Here is a 27894-nt window from a genome sequence, read left to right as displayed (position 1 = left end):
CCTCGTCGAGAAGCCTCGCCTGCTCTCCTCTTTCCTCAATGCTTCTCTCCTTCCCCTCTCTCCTGCTGACGTTCGCTACAGGCCCCGCTTTGCTCGGCAGGGCCATCCCTGCCCTCGTTTTCCTCTGTTCCCTCCCTGTCTTCCTCGCACTTCCCTATATTTCCCTACCTTCCCCTACATGTCTCTCTCTCTCTTCCCCATTTTCCAGTCTACGAGCAGTGCCCTTCCCTACGCCCACGAAACTACGGCGGCGGCGAAGGCGCACTCCTCTCTTCCGTCGGGCCAGTGCGTACCCCTGGGCCAGCAGCGCTTGCCGCGGTCCGCGCTGCCGTTTCTTCTTGACGCCGCATCAGGCCGACCAGTGAGCCTCTTCGAAAGACGAACGGGAAGCTCGGGAGGACGTTGGGCCGCCATCTGAGGACCAAGAACCCGGGCCGAAAGCGGAGACAACAGGCCAAGGTGAGCGGGGCCTCCGTCGGCTGCGGCACGCATTAGCGCCGGCGCCGCTAGACGCACCGTGGCGGCCGTGGCAGCAGCCATGTTTCGCGGCGGAGGCGGGGGAGGTAGCGCCGCACGTCCAACAGATGTTTGCCGGAAAAGCACCCTTAACGACCGCGACGCCTCGTGACCTCCACTTTACTGAGTTGTTCTCCCCTCAAGGCACTCTACGTGAGTGCTCAGCGCGGTGAGGGTTCTGACTAGACATTGTAAGACGGCAGTCGGAGACTCAATGTATCGGCGTTTGTAAGTGAGACACACTGCGTTCGGAAAGAGGAACGTGCTTGAAGGAGGCTAGTTTTACTCTCTCTAAAGGCCGAAGACATGCCAAGAATACTGACGATAAGTTGACACCAAACAAAAATGAATTTAAGTACCTCTGAGCCACTACCGTCGCTTTTATTGACCGACAGTAGCGATTTCTTGTGTTGTTAGGTTTGATTGCGCGCCTGAAATTTATTTGCGAAATAGAAATCAATGTTTCTAAGTTTTTGGTTTCGCAGAATTAAGTTACTGGTTTCGCAGCTGTGGTCAAAACTGCGACAATCGGACAATGGATTTCTATCGTGCGACTCCAGCGCTACAGATTGTGTCGCAGGCGGCGACCTTGATTGAACCACACCTGTAGATGGCGCCGCCAACCGCGCAGTGATTGCGCAATGAATAAGTAAACAAAAGGAGGGGTGCATCGTTTTTACGAGTACCTGTGGCGCCTCGTTTATGTCTCTCTGCCTTTTCGGTGATGCGGAGGAAAATGATGTGAGAGGGGCCGCTACAGGGGATATTGTCCCGTATATTTGTTAGGGATGAGACTAGATTCAGTGGACGTGAGAGCTTGAGATGAACCACGTTCAGTCTTTTGTTTCTATGAGAAAGGAGCGTAAGTAGTTCGGCGGTGGCTGATCTAATCGACAGCAAAAAACAGCTACATCTCGATGTAATATGAAAGCAAAGCATTTTTCTGTTTTTGATCATGCACGCATAACGATTACTTCCGAAGTAGGAGTGTGACGCAGTTTTCCTTTCACTACCTAAGTTTTCTTCTTTGATACGTTTGGAGCAGTTTCATCCTTTTGATCTTCGTGGAGTTGATCCTTTTAGGGCGTTTTTTAAGATTGCCTGTCGAAGTAAAACAGGTTTAGGCAACTGAATTGGACCTCAGTGTTTCATTTCAGATTTCACGTATCTGTATGTTCATGTGTAGCAGAAGACGTGTCTTTAGGATGACACGCTGCTACTTCACATACTTCGCTCAGACAGCCGCCAGACTGGGGCATCGATTGAAATAAAAAGATGGCCTCTTGAATTCGTTTTTTCTTCAAGTACTGCCGTTTATTGGATTTTTATCATAGCACCCAAACTGAGAATTGAACTGTGGCAGGATGGGGGTGTACATCTACTTAACAAAAGCCCTAAGGACTGCGACTAGCTCACGTATTACACGCTAAATATCGTGGTATAGAATTGACTAACCGATTGATTAATATTTCATTTCATACAAGCTAGGCATTGGGTGACGGGATAAAAGGCAAATGAATTAAGGGTAACTTATACTGGGGAAACAAGGTCACAAGATATACTTTAATCATTTTAATGTCCGCGACATTACAGAGAAAATTCGTGGTAAAGTGAAGTACAACCTGCTCTTCTTCAAACAGACATCAAAAGCTAAAGTCGCCGAGTGAACGAGTCAAAAGCCCACACTTGTTTATGTGGCTTGGTTTCAGTGAATGTCATAAATTCAGCTATGAGAATCTGGTATTACATAATATGCCGAATTGAAGACTGCCGCCAGAGCTGCAATATAAAAAAAAATGGACTGACATGTGTATAATCGTACCTCAATCGTACCTTCGCAAAGAGACAAGCATCAATTGTACGCCCGGAACGAGACGCACATCAATAATTCTTGATGCGTAACCTACTAGCATTTCTTGCAGAAAACGAGGCGTACTCAACGTTTTGTGCCTTCTCTTGAGAAACCATATTTTTGTTTATTACATCAGCTTTTAGTTTCAAAGGCAGTTTCATCGTGCCCAGTAACCTAAATAGACAAGTATTTTAGAATTTCGCTTTCGTCAAAATATTGCCATTACATTTAGAACTGAGCCCACGAAGTCGCTCTCATTAGAAGCTCTCATTAGAACCTTTGAGCCACTGCATGTGACAGAGGATAATTTCTGTGACTGTATGAAATATTTTGACTACATTGAGAGCAATTCCATCCAATTTTATTACTATAAAGTTATTGTTTGTTTTCTTGTGCCACTTTTGATGTTCGTCGGTCAAAAGAAACATGTATTTATTGATGAGAAATTTGGAGTTGAAGATGGCACATTTTTTCCTGCCATTCGACTGAAATCTGTGGCTTTGAGGATAACGCCAAAACATGGACTCCGTCTTTTTCGACTGGCAGCGGATTGGGCGTCAGAGATCCGCGTCCTGACGTCGTTGAAGGCTTTGTTCCGAAAACGGCAGTCGGTGGCGATACCTGTGTTTAATTTATTTGTTTATTTATTTGTTTTATTTTTTTATGGGGGAGGGGGCAGATTTGAAAAGTGGCTTTTTAGCGAAAGCAGCCTCTTTGTTATCACAACGCACTAATCAGTCAATACAGACCTGTTTAAAAACAGCGTACAAAAGGCGCTCGTTTTGAAGCACATTTAAAAGCAACTAGACCTTCCTCTTTCCTTTTTTTTTTGCATTATTTAGTGGCGAACAAAGTAATCAAAGCTGAATGGGCGCATGGGACTCAAACTTCCCACCTGATTATTTCCGCCGACGGATATTCCATCACTGCTCCGCGCCGTAAACGGAGAACCAAATTCGCAGGTGCGCACCTGCTCGAGCACGCCGTAAAAGGGACGCCTGTACCGGGCACCATCAGCCGCAAGATAGATTAATATCGATTCGCCCGCCAAGATTACTCATCTTGCCTCTCTTGCCCGGAGATTTATTTTCTGTTCACTGTTCCGCTTCATATTGTTCTCAGACTGAATAAACTTTCATAGCGGGACCTTTATTTGCGCAACTGTCTGGCTTCTGAAAATAGGGACCTAGATTGTGGCGCACTGAATTCCGAGTGAGATCTTGTTTGAGTGTATTTCATAGTCTCCTTTATTCTTTTTCGCTCGAAGAACGCTGAACCGAAGGCGATGTAAGGCGAAGTTCCATATTGAGTAAGTTGTGCAGCCTACACTCGAGAACGCTTCTATAAGGAGAGAAGAAAATTGGAAACGTTTTAGCCGCTCCGCACATGGCAAGACTAGACCTGTTGAACCGTGCGAGTAATATGGCAGGACGGAAAGAAGCCATTGTTGAAATGAGCTTTATTCGTCAATTTCAGACTTCGAAATAGAACCTAAGAAAAGATGAAAAGCGCAAGTACTAACGCAGCAGCAAGTTACGCAAGAGAGTATGAGCTGGATGAAAAAAATTGAGCTCACGTATACATGACCGTTAGCTCGTCAAGCTTGACTCGGAACAGCTTTTCATGTCAAAGCAGCACCGAGCAGAGAAGAGCGCTTTAGCTTGCATGGTAAAGGAGATAAGGGATTAAGACGAAGTAAACTTGCACTTTATTGGAATTCTTCATAAAACTCTATACGCTACACTTTTCCCGTCTTGGAAACCTTTGGAACTAAGTGCACCAGTTTTGCATGTTTAAAAGACAAGAAAGTTTCTAGCCCTTGATCCGCTAGCCATCAGCTGGAAGGATCTAATACCGACAGTGGGGGCGCCGTGCATTTAATTTTGCGCGCCTGAGAAAGAGTACCCGAGTTAAAAGCTGAGTTTATAGTGGGCTTCAATGAATTCTGGATGGCCTGAAATAATATGGTGGCCTCCAATACCGAGCCGTATAGCCCGGGTCCCACTATGGCTTGTAAAAAACTCCATAAATAATGGAAGCTTGGCGTATTGTAGGGATAACATTTTATAGTAATCTTGTTAGACGTCTCAACTGGCATTACTGCGAACGGAGACGGTTTGTTTTTACAGATATTGTGCGTATCATACATATTTGTTCACAACTGCGCTACGTTCAGTAATGCATCACCGGGAAATCAGCCATGAGTGCGATCGAAGTAACCTCGCCTCATTCATTTTACGGTATGCACCGATGTCAATCTGAGTTCGGATTCAAAGACAACCGCGAAGCAAAAGCTGGCTCCAGTATTTCCTGTATAGTGCAGCACTGCACTGAAGCTCGGAGTTCATTCTACAGGGATGGTCAATGAAAAAGGCTGCACGCTTTTTCACATCACCGCAGCAACCAAAAGCGGTTTGCGCAGGTCAATACTTCGACTTAAGCACTGCGCTTGTAAAGGCTGCCAAAGTGGTATCGATAACGATGCAGCAACGACCAGGCATGCAAGTACACGGCGTCTGGTTCAACTTTATCGATGTTCTTGTTGAGAGGGCAGCTTAATCGATATCCTGATAAACATCATCAATGCTGCCTTGACCTGAAACCGGCGCCTCGCGATCGAAACATTCAGTGCAGCCGGTAATGAATAAAATGGCAGCTGCGATACCTTAGAAACCACGGATATATTCGCTAGAGCGCAGACTGGAAACTTGAACGTAGGCGTGGTTGCTATAAGCTTCACATCCTGACGCGCTTATTCACGGATGTGTAAAAGAGGAGGACTGCAGTTTTCTTCACATAAAAAATAAATATCCGCGCGACTGGTAAACTTCATTGCCCTACACGTTAACGCTTTGTAATTTTCAACAATGGGCTCGTGATTACTAACGTTTAAAACGTACCATGCTTGTGAATCTCATCCATAATCTATGACCCAGTTTCAGGGGCTACATAACAGTTATAGTTGATAGGAGCGTGAACTAAAAACACAGCTAAAATAAGGTAAAAGATTTCACAAATCCAACAACAGCTATTTCGCTTTCGATACCCTACACGATAAAAAGTGGTGAAGTAATTGAAAGATGACGTGCGCAGCAAAACAACAAAAAAGGTGTGACGTTCAGTTATAAGTACTTCGAATAAAAGTCAGGTGAGCGGTGGCGTTTTTGACAAGAGGGACCTGTCTCTGGGAGATTGAAGAACGTACTTCGTTATGTGTATTTTAATTGCACTGACCCCGAAGAAGAAAGCTTCAAAACATCACCCTTTCGTTAACCCACTTCTTCGTTAATTTCCCCACGCTCAGATCCTCTTCCATGCTGCCCTGCCTCCTGTTGTTAAGTCATCCTCTGGACCTATTATCGCGATCTTCAAGCGTCATCGTTTTCTTTCCATTGCATTCATACATCCAAACAATGCGTTCACACTAAAGAAATTCATGATGCGTGCTTGTCCGTGTACAGTCGGGAGCAATATGAGATTAGAAAAAGTTTCAGCAATCATTTATTGATTACTCTTTAATTATGTGTGACAAGCAGTTTTTTTCTGTTTTCTAGCTAGTTTTCCTCTTTACATATGATATGGATATGTCATTATCAAATTTCGCATATATGCTGCGAAAAAATTCGCAGTTTAGCTCAAAATCTTTGTTTCCCCTCAAATCGCTCGCGACTGTACGCTTCACCCAAGTAGCTCACGTCTTTTTTTGCACAAATACTGCACACTTTATAGCTTCGGATAAATGCCAAGGCTTCTCTAGGGATACCTCCCAGCGCTTTAATGGCTTGTCCGCGGTGTGACTCTAGAGAGCGGACAGTTTTATTTCTTCTTATTAAAATACATTTCACAGTGCATATATTGTGACATGATAGTTAGACGGGTATCCTTTTTTTCTTGCACGAAGCTGAACAGGCTGTGGCGTTTATTAATGTCCGCCATTCATTCGATGAGGTCTTCCTCATCTGCGGCCGTGATTGCGGCTTTCTGGAGTGTCGTGGCCCTGTACGTCATGGCTCTTGCTGAAGTCTACAGCAAATGTCGTCCATGCGTTCACGTCAGCAACTGGCATTTAGTAACTCAGGCATGTACTGGATCTTAACACGCATCACTCTCCTCAGCGTGCTTAGATAACAAAATAAATATTTTCTGCCCAAGACAAAAACATCATAGAATGTTCCCAAGTTTATAACATGAGTAATTCAGCGTTACCTCTCTTTCCAAACTCTTCTTAAACTGACTTCCCGAACAGGCTGCAGCCCCATAACTTCCGGGTCGTCCCGTCTGTGTCGCTTCCTTCGTGTTTTATATATTTTTGAATGTTTTATAGTGTTTCCGTTTAAACTTATTATTCAAGGTGCAAAAGAGCGGTTCTATTGTGCTCTGTTTTCAGTGATTGCAGCAACTGCTGCAATAGGTGACCTTTTATTGTTCCCTGTTTTCTACTCAATCTGTCAACCGTTATGACAGCTGATGTAGCAGGTTGTCTGTGCTGCGGATGCCACCGCCAACGACGACAAGGTAACTTACAGCCTCTACATGATGGTTCTGTTTTCTAACCACGGTGTAGGATATATAGGTGAGGACACAACAAGCGAAGCGCACAGGACACCAGTGGCCAGATAGAGAATCATTCACGCACCTCCAAACGTGGCTTGTGATCGCAGCTTCTATCGGCCGAGCGGTGAAATTTAATTCGCCAGCAGAAACATAGCCATACATGAACTATCTCGTTGAGACAGAAACCGAATGTTTAGAAATGTTGCTCCGATGCCCTTGCGATTGGTGTCGCTCCGCTCTTGTTTCTTGGCGTTTGGCCTATCGACCACCGTTCAGCTCAACCATATCATAGACGTGCGAGAAGCTTTTTGAGAAAGTGCGGTAGCACTAAAACCCTCAATCTCAGATTTCGGCGATATGTGTCCGAAGCTTCTTCCTATGTGGCTTCCTTAGGTGACAAGTGGTCCACCTTGGTCATGTGACCTTGTTACGTCACACAACCTGCCCACCGTGGCAGGTGGCAGTTCAATTAATGACTGGTCGCGAGGGGTGGCTCAGAAAGAGGAACTTGGGCCGGTACGAGGAACAGAGGAAAGAACGCCAGGTGACAGTTGCAGCTTTGTTATCAAAGCTCCGGTTGATAACCGTGTAACATGTTTAAATCAGACGCGGAAATGAGGCGCTTTTCAAAGTCATCTAGTGGCGCCTAGAAGAAATAGGGGTCTCTATGTGCCAACGGCGTGGGCCACTGTCACCGCTTGAGCCAGGCAGAGGTATAGCATTACTGGCCACATCAGCAGTGGCCTGGAGGTGAAAGAATCGCTATCATATGTGGGAGATGCGGAAAAAGGGGGGTGGGGGGAGGCAGGTGCTGGGCGCATGGGTGGGATGCGCATTTTTACCAGCAGGCGTCCGGTGGTGGGTTTGCGGACGCCAACGCCAACGGCGCATTTTTTTAAAAAGTGCTGAGAACAAGAAATACTGAAGAAAAATAAATACGACATTTACGATAGCGCCCGACCCTGCCTTCTCTATGTTCTGTCTCCGCGCTGAAGTCTTCGTTCAAACAGCAAGTCCGACCAACTGGCCCCTCAGTATGCTTTATTATTTTCGTGAGAGTACAATAGCTTCGGACGTCGCCATGAAATTGTCCGAGTGAAAATAATTGTGAAATTAGCGCTTCTTTGCTGTTTAATATGCTACTGTGCTGCGCCTCGGGCACTCGCGGCATCGTGACGGTTGCGGAGCTCATCCTCAAGTAAGCACCACATACGTCGCGCCTGCCGTTAAGAGTGCTTAAGCCGGACCTTTGCCATCGCTGGGTGCTGCTGATCATAGCCCGACGAACACTGCGACCATCGCGCAGCAAGGAAGACAGCCACTGACGTCGAAGTTGTAACATGATCGTTCCGCCGACGACACGAGCGTAGAACGTGATGCCCTTGCGCGTCCTGGACATGCGAAAGGTAGTGCGGAGCGCCACTTAAATTCAGATGCGTGCGTGAAGATGATTCTGCTCACGGACCCCGGAGGGGCTTCGAAAGACGTGACGCTCCCCCATTGCATATCTAGATAACTGTGAACGAGCGCCGGCCACAGCGACGGCCGTGTGATCACGTTGGCACTGACCACCACAGAGCGTGCCCTTTCACAGCCAAATAGTTTATACAACGAGACCTGCTTATGGAAAACCTTTCTCCCCAGACGACATGTAACCGCTCTGACAACGCGTAACGCCTCTTCCTCGATCACGTGTCCACTCTTGTACGGGGCTCGCGTTCCCTTCACCTTCTTCAGGTGGGGCGCGCGCTATCCCGTGATAACGTGACTAAAACCTGAATGCACCCCCAGCCTCGTGCTTCGTGTAACCTTTGTGGTCACCGAGTGGGACGTGCAGTCGTAAGACGAACACCAAACGTTTCGAAACATTCGGAATCGCTTCACGTAGCCAGCAGCTAGGTGACAGCCCGCAAACATCCCCAGAAGGGAGCCTGAATGCACTATATCAGGGCCTTATCCCCATTGCCGCCGACACACAGGGAGCGTGGCCGGTACGGTGGCTCAGTGGTTATGGCGCTCGGCTGCTGACCCGAAAGACGCGGGTTCGATCCCGACTGCGATGGTCGAATATTGATGTAGGCGATATTCTAGAGACCCGTGTGCTGTGCGATGTCAGTTTACGTTAAAGAACTCCAGGTATCCCAATTTCCAGAGCCCTTCACTACGGCATTCCTCATAGCCTGAGTCGCTGAGGGACGTTAAACCCACATAAACCATAAACAAAATGAGCATGCGCTAGCGACAGTGCCCACAAACGCGCTGCCCGAAAACATCCCTCAGCCCAGTCGCGGCGACCGCGTTTCGATGAAGCCAAAACGCAAATGGCGCCCGTGTGCTGGGCGATATCAGTGCACGTTATAGATCACTAGGCGGTTTAAATTATTCCAAAGTGTTACACTAAGGCACATTTCTACCTTTCTTCTTTCATTCCCTCCTTTATCCCTTCTCTTACTGCGCGGTTGTTAAGCTGTCTACAACGATGTGAGACAGTTACAGCGTCATTTCCTTTCCGCAAAAACAAATTTTCAGGGTTGTTTCTGCGCCCACACATTTTATAGAAAAAAACTGGAACGCTTGCTCCGTTCTTCGTAATGAGAGAACTCAGAAGAACCACCTGTCCGCTCTAGTGGTGCTTCACATTTTACTTTGTTATTTTTCGTAGTATAACACGAGGCACGAACATCTTCGCTCAGCCGAACCCGAAAAGAGTGAGTGCCTTCGTAGTGGTTTTAAACGTTTATGAGGTAAGACGAAGCGGCAATGGGTGTATGCGTGGACAGCACTGTGAAGAAAGATACCATTAACGGCGCCGAAGGGCGGAGTTTTAAAGGGAAACTAGCACTTTTTGAGAATTTTGCGATATTCAAGGATTCAAATCTATGTAGGCTGTAGGTGAAGCATGCCAAGTGTTTTTGCACTAGTATTGAAAATAGCAACGTGATCAACGATTGAATTTAGCGCTTCTCCTCAACGCACTGTAGGAGTGCAGAAAAACTCAGCGTGACGTCACAGAAGGTATGATTTCAAATTACCGCTGTCGTCAGCCGCACCCTGCCCTGACGCGTTAGACGCTGCCAAACAACTCTCGGCAGGGTTCGCCTTCGGTGGGGTTGGTTTTTTTTTCCTTCAAAGCAGGCGTTTGTGCGTTGGAAATGTACCGATACATTCGATGACGTCATCTTGCGCCCCTCCACTTGGCGTTGTGCGCTGCGGAGAAGCTTACAGGGCGTCCGTATTTTAATCGGCGATTACTTCCCTATATCAAGTGCTAGCCCAAAAAGGCTTCGCATGCTTTACCTGCAAGTTTCACACATTCGAGCTTCTTAAGCTCGTTGATTATTTCTAAACCCTATGCAGTTTCGCATTAAAGAAACAATTTCGCAATATAAGCAACAAGCGGAAGCGTCAGACACGTGGGCAGGAATTCTTTTTTTTTTTTTTTGAGGGACCCAAAGCAGTAGAGCTGGCGGAGGAGAATAGAGCTTGATTTCAACAGGAGGGAAGGGGAGATAGAGGCTTCGGGTGATACCCCGTTGAGTATGTGCGTTAAAAATTGAATTCTAAAATTATTTGTTGCATTGCACCTTCACAAAACGATGTATAATCTGTTGGGAGATGCAGCTATTAAGAAAGGAGAGTGTAAAGTGTTCGGTAACTGCCACACTATGAGCGGACACTTAAGCCATGTCGTGAGAACGGTGTTGAAAGGCATGAGAGATTAAAGGAAAGTGCATTTTGCAATACGGAGTCTATTGGCACGACCACTAACAAGATGAAAGAAGGGGATTAGTTAATGGGAGCTATCCTGTTATAAAGACTTGCAGAATGTCGCAAAGACGATGGGGATGGAAAGGAAGCAACACGAGTCTCTCAAAGAAAACGACACGTCGTTATGATAACTATACAAGTCGCCGTTGATCGCCTACCCAGTCTGACAACGGGACTAACAGCCATAACTACTCACCCCCTACCCCTTTCCCCGTGGCTTGCGCCTCACAGCTTTAGTTTTTTTGACCTCCTGCTCCCCTTCACGCTAACTACTGCCCCCAGTAACCCCTGAAGAAGGAGCTGACTAGGCCACGAAACGTTGGGTTTCAAATTAAAGGTTTTGGTTGGAGATTGTTAGAGTTTATTATAAATTTATTCCGGTGTGCTAGGATAGTGTCCGCACAACGCCCACACCGCGTATTTTGCGAGTATACCTCGTAAACTTAAAGGGTTACTGTCAGGGTAATAAGAACATCGATATTGTTGCACCTGTGTATGCGTCATAGCTGCCTGGTCCAGTATTGTTATGTCCCTGTTATAGAACTTTGCCCCCTAACCCAGTTTCTTTCCAGGACCCACCAGGTAGCTATTGCAGCCGTTTGTGAGAGTGACAAAGTTTGTGGACTGGTAGCGGGTAACCGGACACAAACATTATCAACGTATGCAAGTTGAGACCTTGGCTCCCGCGTGAGGCAAGAAAAAGAAAGAGAAGATAGAATCGTAACAGGCGACATTGCACCACCGTTGGGGAGAAGCGTCGGGTCAGGGAGCGGCTGTAAATCTGAACTGGCGGCTGCATCGGATGCTGTCGTCATAGCCGGCAGCGAAATTAGGCCGCCGCGACGGCGCTGCGATAAAGCTGTCTGGGGTCTATGTGCACCACTAAAGCGGCTGTTCCTAAGAACATTTTCCGGAACAGGATCCTCTTTTTTTTTCCTTCTTTTTTTACTGCCTGCATGCGCTCTTCAGCCGATGTCCTCATCTGCCTGAAGGCGAAGAAGTCAGCCAAGGCTATAGAAAAAGCGGCGTTATCCGCCTCGCTGAGTCCTTGAACGTAGGTAACGGGAGTAAGTAAGGAAATTATGTTAGCTCGGTGCCAGTCTACGGTGTCCGCGTATTCAAACAGCCCGCAGAGCTCCGAAAGATCACCACGAAAATTAATTGGAAGCGTGTTGACTTTTCAGTTGTCTATTCACTTTAATCTTAATGGGGACCATACTTGCTTTCGCAAATATGAGAATTTTTTCGTGTTATATTGCCAGAATTGATTATTTTTAATTCACTTGCTAACTGCAACCAGGGAACCGCTCAGGCTTCATTGCTGTTTGTATTCTTTGTGATATGGTGTCCTTTTATGAACTCGTTTATTGTCGTTCCCGGTACCATAGACAGACAACCCAAAATTACGTATTCGGAATGGTGACTGAGTATTTGCGCTCGGGGAGGACTTTTTGCAGAAGTGCGGCAGACGCTAAGCACGAATGGGAAGGTGAAGGTCCTTTGTCCCCATGTCTTGGGGAGTGGGCTGTTCAGCTGTAGCGACCCCGCACCATCCCTTCAATCCCCCCCGCCCCCCCCCCCCCCCCCCCCTTCCGCCGTGGGAACAAAGGCCCGTATCTCACTACCTCTACTACATTGCCAAATAAAGTTGTCCCCGAGTATAGAGAATGGGTCAGACGCTGATGTGTGATCAAATTAGAGACCGGATTTTAGGCAAATGCCTATTTTTTTCAACTCTTCGTAGGCGCACCATTTCTACATATGAGCACGAATTAGGTGTTGACAATATGTTTAATACTCTTTTTATAGTGCCTATAAATGCCTATTTTGGGTGTCAGTGCCTATAAATGCCTATTTACGACATCGGTGCCTAAAAATGCCCTATTTTACAGAAAAGGGGCCTGAAATACTCTGTGGTTTTGTTTTCAGATTCTGTTTGCTTTCGAATCCATTTCGGTTTTGAGTAGAACACACACGTGGCAACATTAGATGACCTCGTCAGTTGGCTGTGGTGAACACTGCACCTACGCCGGCTGTGTACACAATACCAACCACGTCAGTCGAAAATATCGAAGCAACCTTTTTCCTATTTTCTGCCATTTTATCGTGGCAGCTTGTTGATGACTTTGGCTGTTAAAGTGGTAGTTGACCAGATGGCACCACATTTCGGAAAGTATACGGAGTAAGTTAATGTTCGTCCAAATAATTCCCAGTTGGTTCCAATTGAAACCAACTGTAAAATGTTCCATAAACCTGCTGGAAACAGTTTAACTGATTAAAATTTCCACCTGGGTAACCTGCCTTATTATCGTTCCTTGTGCCCCAGCCGCATGCCATCTTCATCAAATGGTATTTGGCGGTAATCTTGTTGGAGCAGGCCACACTAGACAGCTGGCAGTCGTGCGTGCATACGAAAACGCATTCGTGCACGCACGCATTCGTGCTTGTCTGCTACTGCTTCCATAGCTTTAACAGTGATTTCTAGATGGATGATGTTTATTTTACCATGGATCCTCGTGGATGTACGTAGGCCTGTGCAGAACTATGATTCTTTTCGGCATATTCCGCATCAAGCAGCACTGTGTGGAACATTTTCTAGAACCTCGTATTTATGGTTTCCAGACCCTTCTAATGGCAAGCACCATTTGATAGTCGCGTGGCTCCAGACACGTGAAGCCACAAACTATAAAACACTGTTTACACAAATGACAACATATTTATTAATGTTGACGCATCGTGTATGCCTGCAATGAATAGTTCAATTCCTTTGTGAGCGAAGACTGAACTCCTTTGTCAGGTGCTTTGAATTGACAATGTTTTTATCAATTTCTAAATACATGGCCTCCTGTTAAGGTGTTCATTGTTTCTACTTTTGTACACGACAAGCGAACTGTTTGTTTCGGGGTATACCAAAGTGTTTTAAAAGGATTGGTAACGGTCCCTTTTGCTCTGCTGAAGCATGTGTATTGTACGAAAAGTAGAGCGACAGCCTTAAAAAAAACGGCTTCTAATGTTCGCAGCTTGCTTAAGGTCCCAAATCATTCCTGCTGTGTTCGTTTTATTTTACGGCAGATATTGCGCGCTGAAGGTCGGAACAGTGTGCAGTTTTGATAAAGTTTATAGTGCCTATTTTTCTCCGTTAGGTGCCTAAAATGCAATTTTAGCCGCCTATTTATGGCGCCTAAAACGTGTTTTTTAGTGCCTAAAAATCCGACCTCTAGTGATCATGAAAGGGTTAGTGTCACTTTTGCTTCCTGCGCTTGATAAGCTTTATGAGTACGGACTTGTTATGAGGTGGAAGAAGAGACTCAGAAAGGTTGGTAATGCAGTTTAGCAATTTTAAAGTTTGAAGAAATATTAGTGAGGGAAGGAGCCTCGAAAATGTGACGTGTCAAGCAAAGCGTTCACGAAACAATGACAAGTAAGGAAGAAGTTAGGAAGTGCGTCGCATGAGTTGAAGCCGCAAAGTATACCCTCTGTGTTTTGGCAGGATAGAGTGCCTGAATCGGAAATACTTACGAAGTATTCTATAATTTCATTTGCACACAAACCCATATGCGCACTTCGATATTACCAGTGAAAAACTTAAGAAATAGAATTACGGCAACGAAGCGAGCGGCAACACGACTTATTACCCCAGAAACTCTTATTACAAATTTCTGAACGCACAGGCGCGGACATAAGTAAGCGGAGCGCGCTATTCCGTTCGAAGTGCAATCACGCCTTCTTCATTGGAAATGAAGAAGCGTTGTTTGTCTACAAGAAAGCCCACCAACCTCCGCTACCAGCATGCGTGCTTCACTGGTGGAAATTTCAATTAGGTGACGCGTGAAAAATATTCGAAGACAGTTGCGTGCTACGTTTACTTTTGTCCGGGCCTGTACAAAGAAAAATAACTACGTTCAGACCATAATCACCAAAACCAAGCACGGCACTCTTCGAGGTCAGCTTCTTTAGCGAGCCCGCAAAGCGCGAGATTTTGGTTGTTTGATAGGACTTCCTGTGCATTCAGTCTAGAAATGCACGAGTACTTGTATTTTCGGTCAAGGGAATAATCCACACACATCAATCCAAATGCACTGGCAAACAAATGACGTCAAACGCTGAAGCCAGCCTGGACAGTCAGCCATTTTCCTTCAAACCCTTTTTTCTGCTCTCTAATCAGCTTTCGCTCTCATGCCGCGGTGTCTTGCAGAGCAGCAATCTTAACATCCGAGACCGACAGTGCAGAAAAGAAAACGCAAATGAGAAAAGACAGGCGGATAAGCGAATAATGTGCATCCCTCGGCTCAGAGCTGCTTCCTCTTACGAGAGCTCTTCCTACTCGGCAATTATCAGGAGGCCACGAATTAAAGGGATTACTGCTCCGGAAAAGGCCAGCACTTTTACGGCGCCCAAGTTCGATTTTCAAGAGCGGGCCCTTGGGCTACGAGCTGGCGCGTGGGCTTACAGGCATTAGGCGCTCTCCAACTTCTGGCGATGCAGCTGCGGCGCTAAAGCTCAGTAATTCTCGATTCGAGGGAGTTTGTGCATCGTACTAGTTCAGTGACAAGCGCACGAGTGTATAGGCGTCTGCCAAACAGCGCGTCGAGGTTTCGGAACTGCCTATACGCTCTCCGGTCTAGTTAATGCAGCAGTTGCTTCTTCTTTTTACGTGAAATTTATTCTTATCTTGGACCCCATCGACACGCTGATTGTGGGGATCGTATTGGATGTTTCAGCCTCTGGTGGTACGTGAAAAGAAAGAAAAGTAGAGTAAAATATAGCTTCTCTATCCCGAGACCGACGTTCGTCTTTGCCATAGATATGGCCTCCCTTGGCAAATAACTCACGTTATTTAAAAATAGGATAGGCGTCATCGCTTCCGCGTTGCTTATATTGCAACAAAATTGAACAATACTTTGACGCTGAGAATGCAAAAACAAAAGCAAACATTGTCTCCACATCGCTAAATGCGCTGTAATCAGAGACGATTCACACCGGAAGCCTGCGAGCCTACTGTAGTGACTGTATTCGGTAAGCACTATCATTTCCTCCCTTTACAAAAGAAGGGGGAACCAGGCGTTTCTAAGCCTACTGCTTTAAGCTCCGAGCTCAGGTTTCTATTTCTTTGAAGGGAAATACGCGGAAATAAAAAAAAAGTGCATGCATTTCCGCAATGTTACAGAGTATACAGCCTGTGTCGATCAAAAAAGGTAATGCTACAGCAAAACTTAGTCTGTATAGTTACTGAGGAGAAACTTGTGGGTACTTTTTGAATACTGTGTTCCAGTTGGCTGACGGAGCTCTAGCAATAAGCTCCACGTCCAAGCGCTCTTTAAAGCTAGTAAGTCAAGGCTGGGCGCATATAAAGTTGGTGCGGAGTAGTTTCAAAAGTGCTCTTTGTGGAAACCACGTAGTTTTTCTCACTCTGTGCCTCCTCTCCTGGAGCCTTCGCTTGAAGCCTCTCACAACTTTGTGAAGTTCAGTGCTTCTGCCAGAGCTTCGCGGTGGCCTCAGAGGCGTTCGCGCATCTTAAAGGGAAGCTGAAATGGTTTTTTGAGAATTCGAGGTTGTTCAAGAATTCGAATCTATCAAGCCTCTAGATAAAAGCATGAAAAGTATTTTTACTAGCATTTAAAGTGATGTCATAATCATCGATTGAAACCGCGACGATGCTTAGGCTTCTTCTCACTGCGCTGGAGGAGTGCGGGGAAACTCGGCAGTGACGTCATTGTTGCCGAAATTTCAGATGTCCGCTGCTTACGCCTGTATGCTGCTGTGCGTCGTCAGATGGCGCCAAACAATGCATCGTGAGCTTCACCTTCTATGGCGTCGGTTTTCTTCCATGGAATAACCGTTTCTTCGCTGGAAACGTAGTGCCGTCATACGTGACGTCATTATCGGGGCATCTGCCCGTCGCTGTGCACTTCAGCGAAGCCCGAACGCCGACGACGACTTTATTCGGCGATTACGCCACCATTTGAAATGCTAGAGCAAAACGATTTCGCAGGCTTTACGTGCACGTTGCGCACATTCGGCAACCTTAAACTCATCGAATTCAAAAGCCGCTTCAGTAGCCCTTTAAGTGGAGAGATGTTCGTGCGGCAGTGACTCAAAATTGTTAGAGAATGTTTTGCTGGTGAAAAAAAAATGTGGGGATGCTTCAGTCACTTCAGGAGTGGAATGGCGGTGTTAAATAAAGCCCGAAAACAACTCCTTCTAGTTGCTCTAAGTAAAAACGGATTATATGACTCTTTGTGGTTATGCTGCCGTTTGTTCGGCAGCAAAAGACTATCTAACTGCTGATAAAACTACATTCAAGAATTTCACCGCCGCTCGCTTCAAACTGTTGACGTGAAGACTAAAAATAAATCCGTGATAACAGTTTCAGACATAACGGCGGTGCAACCTAGCCTAATGGATCCACGATGAAAAAAAAAAAAATGTTCACGTCACCGCCATTTTTCTCGCTAACAAGGTCGATAGTGGCACTGCCTCGATTTCATTTTTAATCTTTCCTGTCTTAAAGTCTGTCTGTTTTTAATGAAGCTATCATTTTATTCACTACAGCCCAACAATCTATCGAAACAGGCCAACTGTAGTATGTTTCTCAGTGTCCTTTCAAGGGAAGATGAGATTAGCCTTACATCGAACACGTTGGTATTTACTGCTCTTGTGGCCGCCGCGGTGGCTCAGTGGTTATGGTGCTCGGCTGCTGACCTCAAAAAATGCGGGTTCGATCCTGGCCGCGGCGGTTTAATTTCGATGGAGGCGACATTCTAGAGGCCCGTGTACTGTGCGATGTCAGTGGACGTTAAAGAACCCCAGGTGGTCGAAATTTCCGGAGCCCTTCTCTACGGCGTCTCTCATAGCCTGAGTTGCTTTGGGACGTTAAACCCCATAAACCAACCAACCATTTACTGCTCTTGTGTCTCATATTGTAAACGAAGTATAATAACCGCTACCAGAGAAGGAGAAGGCCAGTGTCCTCTAGGGGTTTGTACAGTAGGCTTACTACCTCGCGTTTCCCAGTTCGTGCACCTTCAGGGCACATTTACTCTAGTTAAGTGTCTCGTGCGCGCGCTTCTTCAGCGGCGGCATTATATTATTGCATTCATATTCGTACAACCATCTCGCGCATTCATATGTCCCGCAGGGATACCATGCTGCTATACGGAAAAGCGAACGTTGGCTTCTGCGCGTATTTCGAAACCTCCATTCGGCCGCTCCGCTTGTTTCGGGCTAAGTCGCTGTTCGAAGCTGGCTGGGCCGACTACCGTAGCAACAGGCGGGTCCACGGGGAATCGCACATGTGTGGTGAGTGGGTTGCCTGTTCGTGAAGCCAGCAAAGCCGAATCGACCAAAACCCTTTTCGACCGCGACGACGAGGGACTTGGAGGTTTGCTTTCGGCGCATTACCGTCGAGGTTTCTTTCTTTTTTTTTTCCTGTACGTGCGCCTATCGACCTACATGTGCTCGGTCTGGGCGTCTCATTTTCCCAGCGTCGGCGCGGCTCAGCTCCTGAGCACCGCAGCCCACGCGACAGGCACTCACCAAACAAGCGCTGGCATTTGCTGGCAGCTTCCAAAGTGAGTGCGGCGCCGGCCATAGCTTCTCTCTTCTGTGGGTGGTAGACACACGTCATTCCGTTGGGTCGCTAAACACAAGCCTCGAGCTTCTTTTAGCTTTTTTTTTTTACTTTCACTGCTCCTATCACAGTGCCTGCATAATCCTCTATTCCCGTTTATTTTCCACTTTCCTATTCTCTTTTCAGTTCTTCTTTTCGCATCGTAAGTTTTTTTTTGTCTCTTCCGCAGCAACAGACATACGTTCACGTGGTGCTGGTGTCTGCACGATCGAGCGGTTAAATCTGACTTGCAGCGAGTGTCTAACATCGAGCATTGGCATGAGGCACGGTGGTAAACGACGGCGGAAGGCTAATTTAGAATCACGATGGCTGTAGAGCATACGGCGAGTGAGGGAAAGCGTTCTATCCACACACGAGAAAGAGCTGACTTCAAAACAAGCACAGTTGTGTAACGACAAAAGCTTATTTGCCTCAAGATGTAATCGGGTAGAGAAAGAATTATTCTAAGTGGATGTTAAAGGCAGGTACGCCCTTACGACTACATGGACGAATCTCTAACGCTCAAAATTTATTTTTGTCTAGTTTTTGTCCTCGTAAATTCATAGAAATCTGTCCGAAGTTTCATGCTCCCGGAAAAAGAGATCGGTGTCCGTTTAGGCCTAAGGTAAACACAGAGCTAGCGAATGAGATTCTCGGACAAATACCGTCACTAGTAACCTGCTCCAGATGGTACTGAAAAATGGTCCGTAGAGAAATAGATCATCAGCACTGCTCAAGAGGCGTCTATTGTTGATGCAATGCAAGCAAGAAAAACGACGTCGAAAGGTAGTGTTCCCATGAACAAACACCATAAACTGTGAACAAAAGCCCGTCAAATTCTATTGTAGAGTGCGTATATTGAAACTGTTGCAAACACTACAGGGGATATCCGGCGCACACTTCACGGAGCCGATATACTGCAACCGCTTTTTTTTTTAACAATGCGTCGGTTGGCGGGTTTTTCGTTTCCACAGCGATAGGGCAACGGAAAATCGTCAATAGTACAGGAATAACACAAAAGAACAAAATAACCAGAAACGACAGAACTTAAGTGTGCGTTACAAAGTCGATTGAGTCGAAAGAGAAAGAGTTAACTTTATTGATCCTCCTTGAAGACGACGCAGCAGTCTTCTTACTTTTTCCCTGCCTTCTTATCGACGAGTGGGGCAGTCCAGGGCTTGAAGAGCCCGTCGGCGCCCGTCCAAACGCAAGAAGCCCGCCTCCTTATTAATTCTTCGTCTCCATAGTACCGTGTCTTGTGTTCGCGACAGGTGAATCGCTATTGTCCTTTCGGCCTCAGAAAACGCTGAATGCATTACAGTTCTATCTTTTTCCCATTCTCTATTTCATTTACTTATATTTCCGCGCGTCTTCTATATTACTCGGTGAAAATGTGAGCCGCTGCTTCGTCGCTCGAAAACACGCTATCCGCTTTCAGTTCTCCTCACGAACGTCCGCATGGCGAGTCTTCCTTTCTCTCAACGAATGAGTCGAGGGAGAGCACCTAATGGAAGTCTACTCCTCGCCCTCTTGTTTGGCGTCTTTCGCAGGCTAGACGAGAATGTCAGAGGCGGAAGAATAACACGCGAAGCGAGAACGGGCGGATCGTCTCTACACGTGCCGTTCTCGGCTTCGCGAAGTCGCGAGAACGGGTGCGACGGGCCGCACACAAAGGGCAGGAGCTGGAACCTATCTGTACAAACACACGCTGTGCCGGTTGGTGCGGTATGCATGCGTATCGGCTTTCAAAACGTACGCCTACAGCTCCTTGGGCATATATGCATGTGCAGTGTGTAGAAACGCATGCATACGCTGAGCAGTAACGCGCGTACAAAGAATGTAAAAATGAAACTGTGCTCTGAGAAAACATTTCATCGCAAAGAGTAAAATACGAGAACCGTACTATACGACAATCAACAGCGCAGCTAACAAGTGATGTTTCACTCAAAATTCGTGCTCTTCAATAAGTACACAAAAAAAGGAAAAACAAAAGAAAACTAAAACTTCTTTTACACCACTAGTGGTTAGGTGTTTAGTCGAAAAGCCTTCAGAAAGATGCGGCTAAAGACGCGCTGACGCATTGCAATTGCTGCTAGCATATATATATCTCAAGTTCAACTATCCCAGATGAGCGTGTACCCCTGCGATAGTGTACAATCTTCCGCTGTCGAAACACCGGCAGGTCTCCTCGTTTTCAGCTGTGTGGAGTAGGATTGCTCCCAAAGCAGGGCTCATGAACGCAGACTTCCTTTCTCAGACGGTCATCCACAGACAGGTCCGATATGACGGCAGTACACGGTAACAGAACATCGTTGACAATTCGCTCTTGGGGGTCAGTGTAGCGCCGGGCACGTTTCTTTCCGCGGAAGTCTTGTATCGATTTTCCCTTTGTTTACCTTCCGCAACAAGGCATGTTTTTTTAGGAATAGAAAAGACGACCCACACCTCCGTCCTCTCAATCACTTATTCAGCTTGAGGGGAGAAAAATGATAACTGTTTATCACGACCATCTGAGGCTTGCTCATATCAAATCTAATGAAATCGTTGTTTATTAATTATAAACTTTGTTAAAAAACGTGAAGTATGCAGACTAGGGCCCCATAGTCTGAAGACAGTGGACGAACTCCAAATCATTATTATACAAGGATATAATAAGAGCAGGCACAGAAAATTTGCTGCGGAATAAGCCAAAATTTCATCACAACAGCAAAATCTAAGGTAGGTTTAATAAACTGCGATAGTGGTACAATGCATATATAAATGCAAAAATATTTACACATCTAAAGATGCAGCGATGAAGTGGCACACAACGTGTGCTGCAGCATAATTACGAAGGTACTATGTTGAAACCTAGTTGGGGAGGGCTTGCTCGCTTGGGTCCTAATTGGGTTTCGCTAAGCTAATAACTCGCTTGCTCTGCGCAAAAAATGAAAAAAAGAAGAAAACTGTGGCCTTCTAACCACAGCGGCTGTGCTAGATCTCTCCTGAGGCCGAGTCAACTCCAGAAATAAACACTTCACATTTAGTGAAGCCTATTGCAGTTACGATGCCCAGGCTCCAAACTTGTAACCTTGTATCAGTCTGGGCAGACCGCTCTTTTCAAGCTTATTTCACGCTTGAATCGTCTTACTGGAACGTTCCTAACATTCCTGATCCCCTTTGCTGAATTTAATTACTGGACGACTTCTTAAAATTAAGTTATTGATAGCAAAAGATAAAACTTTTTGCGAGTACTTTTTTTTGGTTACTTGCTTTAACCTGTGCTTTTTCATTGAAATGAAGGTTGGAAGATGGAAGCCTGTGACAGCTTAGCGAAATTCTAGCAACTCCTATCATGGTTTGTAATTCATGTCCTTCATTTTCAGCTGAAAGTATGTAGGGTTTTTAGTGTTATGCTATCTCAAACAAGCTCTCACAGTTCCTTTAGGCAATTTGCTTGGCGCAAATGTTTTTTTCTACGACACGCAAACAGTACCGCGTGTATGCTGGTTGCGTGCTGTCCGCTTATCAGTCTTTATATGCGGACGTTAGAACAACCATTTACACGTTAGGAAGAGCTAGTACCCCCCATGTTTTTTTTTTTATATTTCGTGTTGCTTTTTTTGCACTCTCAAGCCTTATCCTCTTGCGCACTTAGACAGGCGCATACAGCCGGGAGTTGAGAACATACAGATACGACAGCTATCGACGCGGTGCCAATTGTGAGAGCGCGAACACGCAGTACTGCCTTTTGTTCGTCGACGAAGAGCTTCCTCCACCTTTGGCACAAAAAGAGCATCCAGCCCGGGGGGACGGTTCCTAAATAGTATGCCATACATCCTGAAATCGATGCGCTTTTGTGTTCTCAGCTGTGCTGTTGATGCTGCGTCGGCTTATTCTCCTTGCTTTTTGTCTGCTCTGCGCGGCGGTCTCCATGTTTTGTTTTTACTCAGTTTATGCGGCAGTTTTATGAGTGGTCTTTTTTCTCTCAGTTTATTCGCAATATGTCATATTGCGGGGCCAAAAAAAAATGCTAATAATCGGAGTCTCTCTCTTTATCTTTGTCAGTAAGGCACCTTCACTTACATTATTCCCTTTGTTAATGTCCTCCTTTTTACTGACGTTATTTTCAGCGCAGGCAGGAATGCGGACGAGCACGTTAGGAATGCGTTGCTTATACTGGAAAAAAAAAAAAACTAACTAACAAATTTCAATAGAGATAGCGAGAAAATACAAATGCAGAAAAATAAAGGTAGATAATGGGAACAGTGTGGGAAGTCAGTTGAATTTAGGAGGAAATTAAGCCGTTAATTTGGGGCACTAGGAAGAGCAGTATACGTTACCAAGCTGTACTATAGAATGTAATGGGAATAATTGGGAGAATTTACGACCTTTACAAATTTATACGCAGGAAAGGGCAGAAAGAGATAAATATCCTTTGTTTGTTAGTGCTGCTCTTTTCGACTCTGAAAAGGTACGCCTTGATGTCACAGAATAAAATAGTCCATGCGAAAGAAGTACTGAAATTTGCTAAACTTCCTGACGAATTGGCATCTCACGCCCCTAACGACCAAACACGAGCTTTAGATGTTCTCAAGAACCAGCAAGAGCGGCCGATAACACTGGAGATTCTCCAGGCTACATACTTTCGTGACAGCCAATTTTTTTGCTGAATGAAGTAGTGATCCAGAGCGGACGATCACCTGGGCAAGCTTCTATTCAAAAGGTGGAAAAAGCTTCGTTTAGGAACTGAAATATGCATTCAGTGCAGGCGCGGCAAAATGTGCTGCTCAAAAAGTTCAGTGTCATTTTTGTGACTGCAGCATAGGAAAATATTTATGACATTCTTAAATGCATATTTCAGTCACGGAGGGCTCTAAAACACAACTCTAACACCGTCTAGCGCACACCAGGTGCAGATAGTAATTCGCACCTCAAAGAAGGTAAAAGAAGATTTGTTTTCGCGTTTTCTATGTAGTTTTGTTGATGCGGGACATGGTCTCTTGTTCTTTTGCGAATACTTCCTTTACAAGAAAAACCTACAAGGCTGCGCCACTTCTAAAGTCAGTATTTTCGGCAAATAGCACGCGAGAAATTCTAGCCGAATTTCATGCCATATCGAAGTGGCCGTAAAGTGAACGCATTTCCGTGGTGTACAAGGGTCGGCAATCTTATCGTCAGCTGCAGATATGCGATCACATAAATTGCTCCCTAGACAGCCTCATAAATATCAGATTTAATCGCGGGCGTATGCAAACAATCACAATTGCCATTTCAGCGAAACCCGCTCGAAAATCTAGCACTATTTCGGGGCTATACCGCGCGACCAAACGTTCGTTTCTTCGCTGGTAAGGAAGCACAGAGAAAGTGCATTTTCGAGCTATATCGAATAGGCCTCCTGGGACTGGGGAAGAGAGGCCGTAGGCTCCCTGCCTCCCGTTCTAGCGAACGTCTCTTCCTCTTTTGTGTCAAATCACTCCCGCGGGAGGCGCCACTGATCGATCATCATCGAACAACAAAGGTCATTCGCGGCTGCTGCGTAGTTGAGTGCGCGCGGCCCAGCGTTCCCTTTTCACCCCGGGTTCGATTGATTCTGTGTGTGCATCGACAACAGCGGCCGCCCAACGGCCACCGACAATGGCGCTGCTTTAATTTCCGGTGCCGCACGTTATGGAACGACTCTTTCGTAACCGACTCGATCGAAGGCTTTGACCGGCACTTCCTTTCGGAAAAGTGGGCGGACAATGTACGCTAGAAGAATGCACGATCCCAGACAGCAGAAGCCTTGCTTATTTGAAAATACAAGCCTGCAAGTGGTAGATCGCTGTTCGGGTTTTTTCCATCAAAATTATGGCTTAGGGGAGTTGGTTCATACTCTTCGATTTTAAAAACAGATCTAAAAAGACAGGATCCACGAGGGCAGTGAATAACAGGTCGTTTCTCGTCCTGTCATTAAGTGGTCATCGCTCGTGCAGTGTTTATCCGGCGGTTTCTGAAGATATAAGGGCCTTTTCAACGCATGCCCCTGTGAGGCGAGCTGCGATTTGAAAGCATCATTCTCTTCTCTGAGTGTTTAAAGAACGCGTTTTTTTTTACGTGCCGGAGGAACTGCACATCTATCCCCCCTCCCTCAACCCCCCCCCCCCCCCAACTTATCCAGCCCCCATTTCAGGCGCCTGGCCTGCCTACGAACGGCAATCCGGTTAGTGAAACCCAAGATCAGCGCCTCAGTGATGTGTCGTAAATAAAGTTACTCTCTCTTTAGAAACTCAGAAATGACAAACGTCTAACGGAACAGTGAAGCTTGTCACTTAAGTGTGCCCTTTTCGTTTCGAAAATAATTAAATTTTATTAGTTTTTAAAGTGTTGAGAGGTAGAAATTAGGGAAGAAGAAGGGCAAATAACCAGAACACAGATAGCAAAGGCCTTACGAAGTGCCTAAATGAACTTATTCGGTTTCAACTTGTCCACGTTCTTTGTCTCAGTAAATGCGAATTAAAGCCTATACCCATATTCTGCGGTGCTTCATACTTTTCTTTTTTTTTGCTTAGCGCGTAATCGAAACACTTGATTGGGACATCTTAAAGTGAAGGGAAGCCTCCCTCACGTTCATTCTTTGATTTTGCTTTTCGACGTGGTCCTTCAATAAAACAAACCTATATGTTTCAAAAGAGACGTGTTGACAGAAATGGTGTTTACTCGGAGCTTGCTAAACGCAGGGCTAACAGGTCGAAAAGCCTTCATCCTCCATTTAGTCCTGTCGTGTCCGGTCGCTGTGTTGAATGCAGCGAAAGACGCACACGGTACTTTAAGACTTCGTTTATTTAAAGCCGATGAGGGTGCGACCAGCGTCGACCGAGGCAGGAGCCGAACTGGCCGCCCGAAGAAAGGAGGGAGCGGAGAAGCGTCCACGGGAGGGAGTGGCTTCCCAAAACAGGAGGAGGATGCGGGGGCGCACCATGGGGGGGTCTGGCGACAGCGTGCGACGAGGGGCAAGTGGTCGTTAGGAGGAGGATGCGAGTGGTCGTTAGGAGGAGGATGCGAGTGGTCGTTAGGAGGAGGATGCGGGGGCGCACACACACAAAAGCAATAAGGGGACACAACAAGTCCCGTCTTTCCTACCGGGCTGTTTTAGTATTTTATAACAGAGTGTTGATTCTGGGGCGCACGGATATCTGAACTCTTTAAAAAAAGAGAAAATAACGGAATCGAAAAGTACGCATTGGCGTTCGCAATAACGCACACGTATCGTGCACTATATACGAAGTGCACTCACTTCCTGTTATGCAGAAACCAGACACAGTAACGGCGAAAGCCAGTGCGGAGTCATCTCCCAAACAGCGGAGGCTGACCCGCAGACGATAGAATCCCTGATTCGTCTGCACGCTCTCCGATATATCGGATGGTCCAAGATCAAAGGAAGCCATTAACCGGTAGAAATACGACACGCGCAAAAATCTCTGCCCCTCATCCGTGGCTTCATTCCCTGATCAGCTATTTTCTTCATGCAAGATACTCTTTTAATTTTTTGTTTTAAGGCCGCGCTGCGCAAACACGCCATATATGCGCATTCATTCGCCCCTACCCGAAACCTGCTTCCGTTCTCCGAAGGACCTGATCCGTGCCCCGCGGGCGGTGAAGAGGACTCTTGGGATGAGCGGGGACCGTCATTGCAATGTAAAAAAAAATACTGCGCAGTAAGGGAAAACTCGCTTCCGCTCTTGTACATTCGTAAAAGAAGGAGGGAGTGTAAATATCATAATGTGCAGAGCAAGAAAACATTAATGAGAAAAAAACAGCCCACAAAAGCGGTACTTGTTATCTCTAGGGCGTATAGGAGTACCGCGCTCAACCCAGTCACGTGGAAAACCTTCCAAGGAAGCCTGTCTCTTCGCAATCGGTGCGCGACGTGATGGTTGGAGTTCTGGCGTTTTCTTGGTCGGTTAATTCTTTTCTCAGTCGTTATCGGTAGATTTTTTTTCCTTTTCCCCGAAACAATAGGAAGCCCTCCCGGGAAATATGCTAGTGAAGTTAGAATACTAACCCAGTTAGTAAGATCACTGTCTGACCGAGATCATCAGAGCCGTAACGACTTAGTTAAGACGAACAAACCCTCCAGGCAGTTGATACAGAGAACTGTTGATTTAGACTGCCAGTACGTATGACTTGTGCTTTCAGGAAAAGACAGAAGAATGGAGAGCTCGGAAGAAGATAATATTCAGAGAAAAATGCTGAGATCAGTCCTTTTGTCCGCTTATGAAGAAGAAACAGAATAACGTTATTAGCGGAAAGGCGGATAGGTTGGGCCGAAGAAACTTGCTTTTTCCTGGTACTCTCGACAAGGGTGTGGGGAAGAGAACACGAGAGGTTCGCTCCAGACGGCAATAGAAAAAGGCAAAGCGGCATCGCGAATCTTTAACAGAGGCTTACACTTTTTTTTAAGAATTAATCAAGGAACAGCCGAGGAAGATTTAGGTTAGCGCGATCCAAAGATGAACTACAGTGGCACACACGACTGAAGCGTCTTTGTCTTCTGTCTGCGCTCACGGTAACAAAAGCAGAAATAAAGTTAATATTGTAACGTGGCGGCCAGCCGAAGAATGAGGCGTGGTGAACCATGAACGAGAGATGATTTAATGGACGCTGGCCTAGCGCGAGCGCTCCATCCCGCGCCACTGCCAGCTTCGTCTTCGTTACACTACCCGGGGCCTCCGAGCGATCGTCCTGATCGGTGACGAACAGACGGCGAAATGGCGATGGTCTTGTGTGGAGGGTTGAACAGTATATACAAGATGGTGCAGTGCTGGTCGCCACAGTGGATGAGATGATCTAAGGATGAGTCCCGGTCCACGAAGCATCCGGGCCGGAGGGTGCCAGGAGCTGACGGCCTAGGTCCGTGGACGCACCAGACGGCAGGGGCAGGGGGGCGGTGTCTTCACGTGTGGGTCTTGGGCCATGGGTCGGTCGGGTCTCGGGTCGGTCGGGTCTTGGGTCGTCGTGTCTTGTGGCCCGGGCGGGGGACGGGGCTAGGGTGAGCGGCGAGGTCGGTTCAGGTCCGGCGGGCTGGGGCACGGCCGGGCGGCGCGGACCAGGCACTCACGGCCGACGTCCACGGCAGGCGCCGGACACCGAAGCTCCGGGACCAGGATGGCAATGAAGGGACCCCAGCACCTCACACCAAATGTAACGTGGCGGCCAGCCGAAGAATGAGGCGTGGCCATGAACGAGAGATGATTTAATGGACGCTGGCCTAGCGCGAGCGCTCCGTCCCGCGCCACTGCCAGCTTCGTCTTCGTCACAATATGCGAAACAGCGCTAAAAAAACATCAACCACGTAATTGGGCTCTACATAGCAATATTATTACGTTAACCAACAGGACATGTGTAGTGTGGGGTATTTATGGAGCGGCATTTGGGTGAAAAATGTCACCTAGCTAAGTAAAAGATGTGATGATTGGGTGTCATTTAAGCTCCTCGCCATCTTTTGGCGTTCATGTGTAAGCCTGTTTAGGGCACTACAAAACTGTACAGAAAAGAAAAATAACAACAAGAACCCTTGAGTGCACTAGGACCCACAGATTTTGCTTTGATTTCACGTTGTTACTTTTTGCCACGA

At 46.5% G+C, this 27894-nt stretch overlaps 1 protein-coding gene across 2 annotated transcripts in view; it reads left to right on the top strand.

Annotated features, from left to right (window-relative positions):
- The first annotated feature begins 221 nt into the window (after window positions 1-221).
- Window positions 222-27894, top strand: part of LOC149359723 (uncharacterized) — a 53956-nt gene continuing 26283 nt past the window's right edge. Inside the window, exon 1 of one of the 2 annotated variants that reach the window (XM_089571854.1) lies at window positions 222-459. The gene's annotated coding sequence lies outside the window, so the exon portion shown is untranslated. The remainder of the gene's footprint in view (window positions 460-27894) is intronic. The other variant, XM_089571853.1, reaches the window with a different exon arrangement.

Source organism: Amblyomma mixtum, chromosome 2 (assembly GCF_055824585.1).
Source record: "Amblyomma mixtum isolate Tamu chromosome 2, ASM5582458v1, whole genome shotgun sequence".
Taxonomy (NCBI): Eukaryota; Metazoa; Arthropoda; class Arachnida; order Ixodida; family Ixodidae; genus Amblyomma; species Amblyomma mixtum.
Note: the sequence above shows the minus strand (reverse complement) of the source record. Positions and strands in the feature narration are given on the sequence as shown.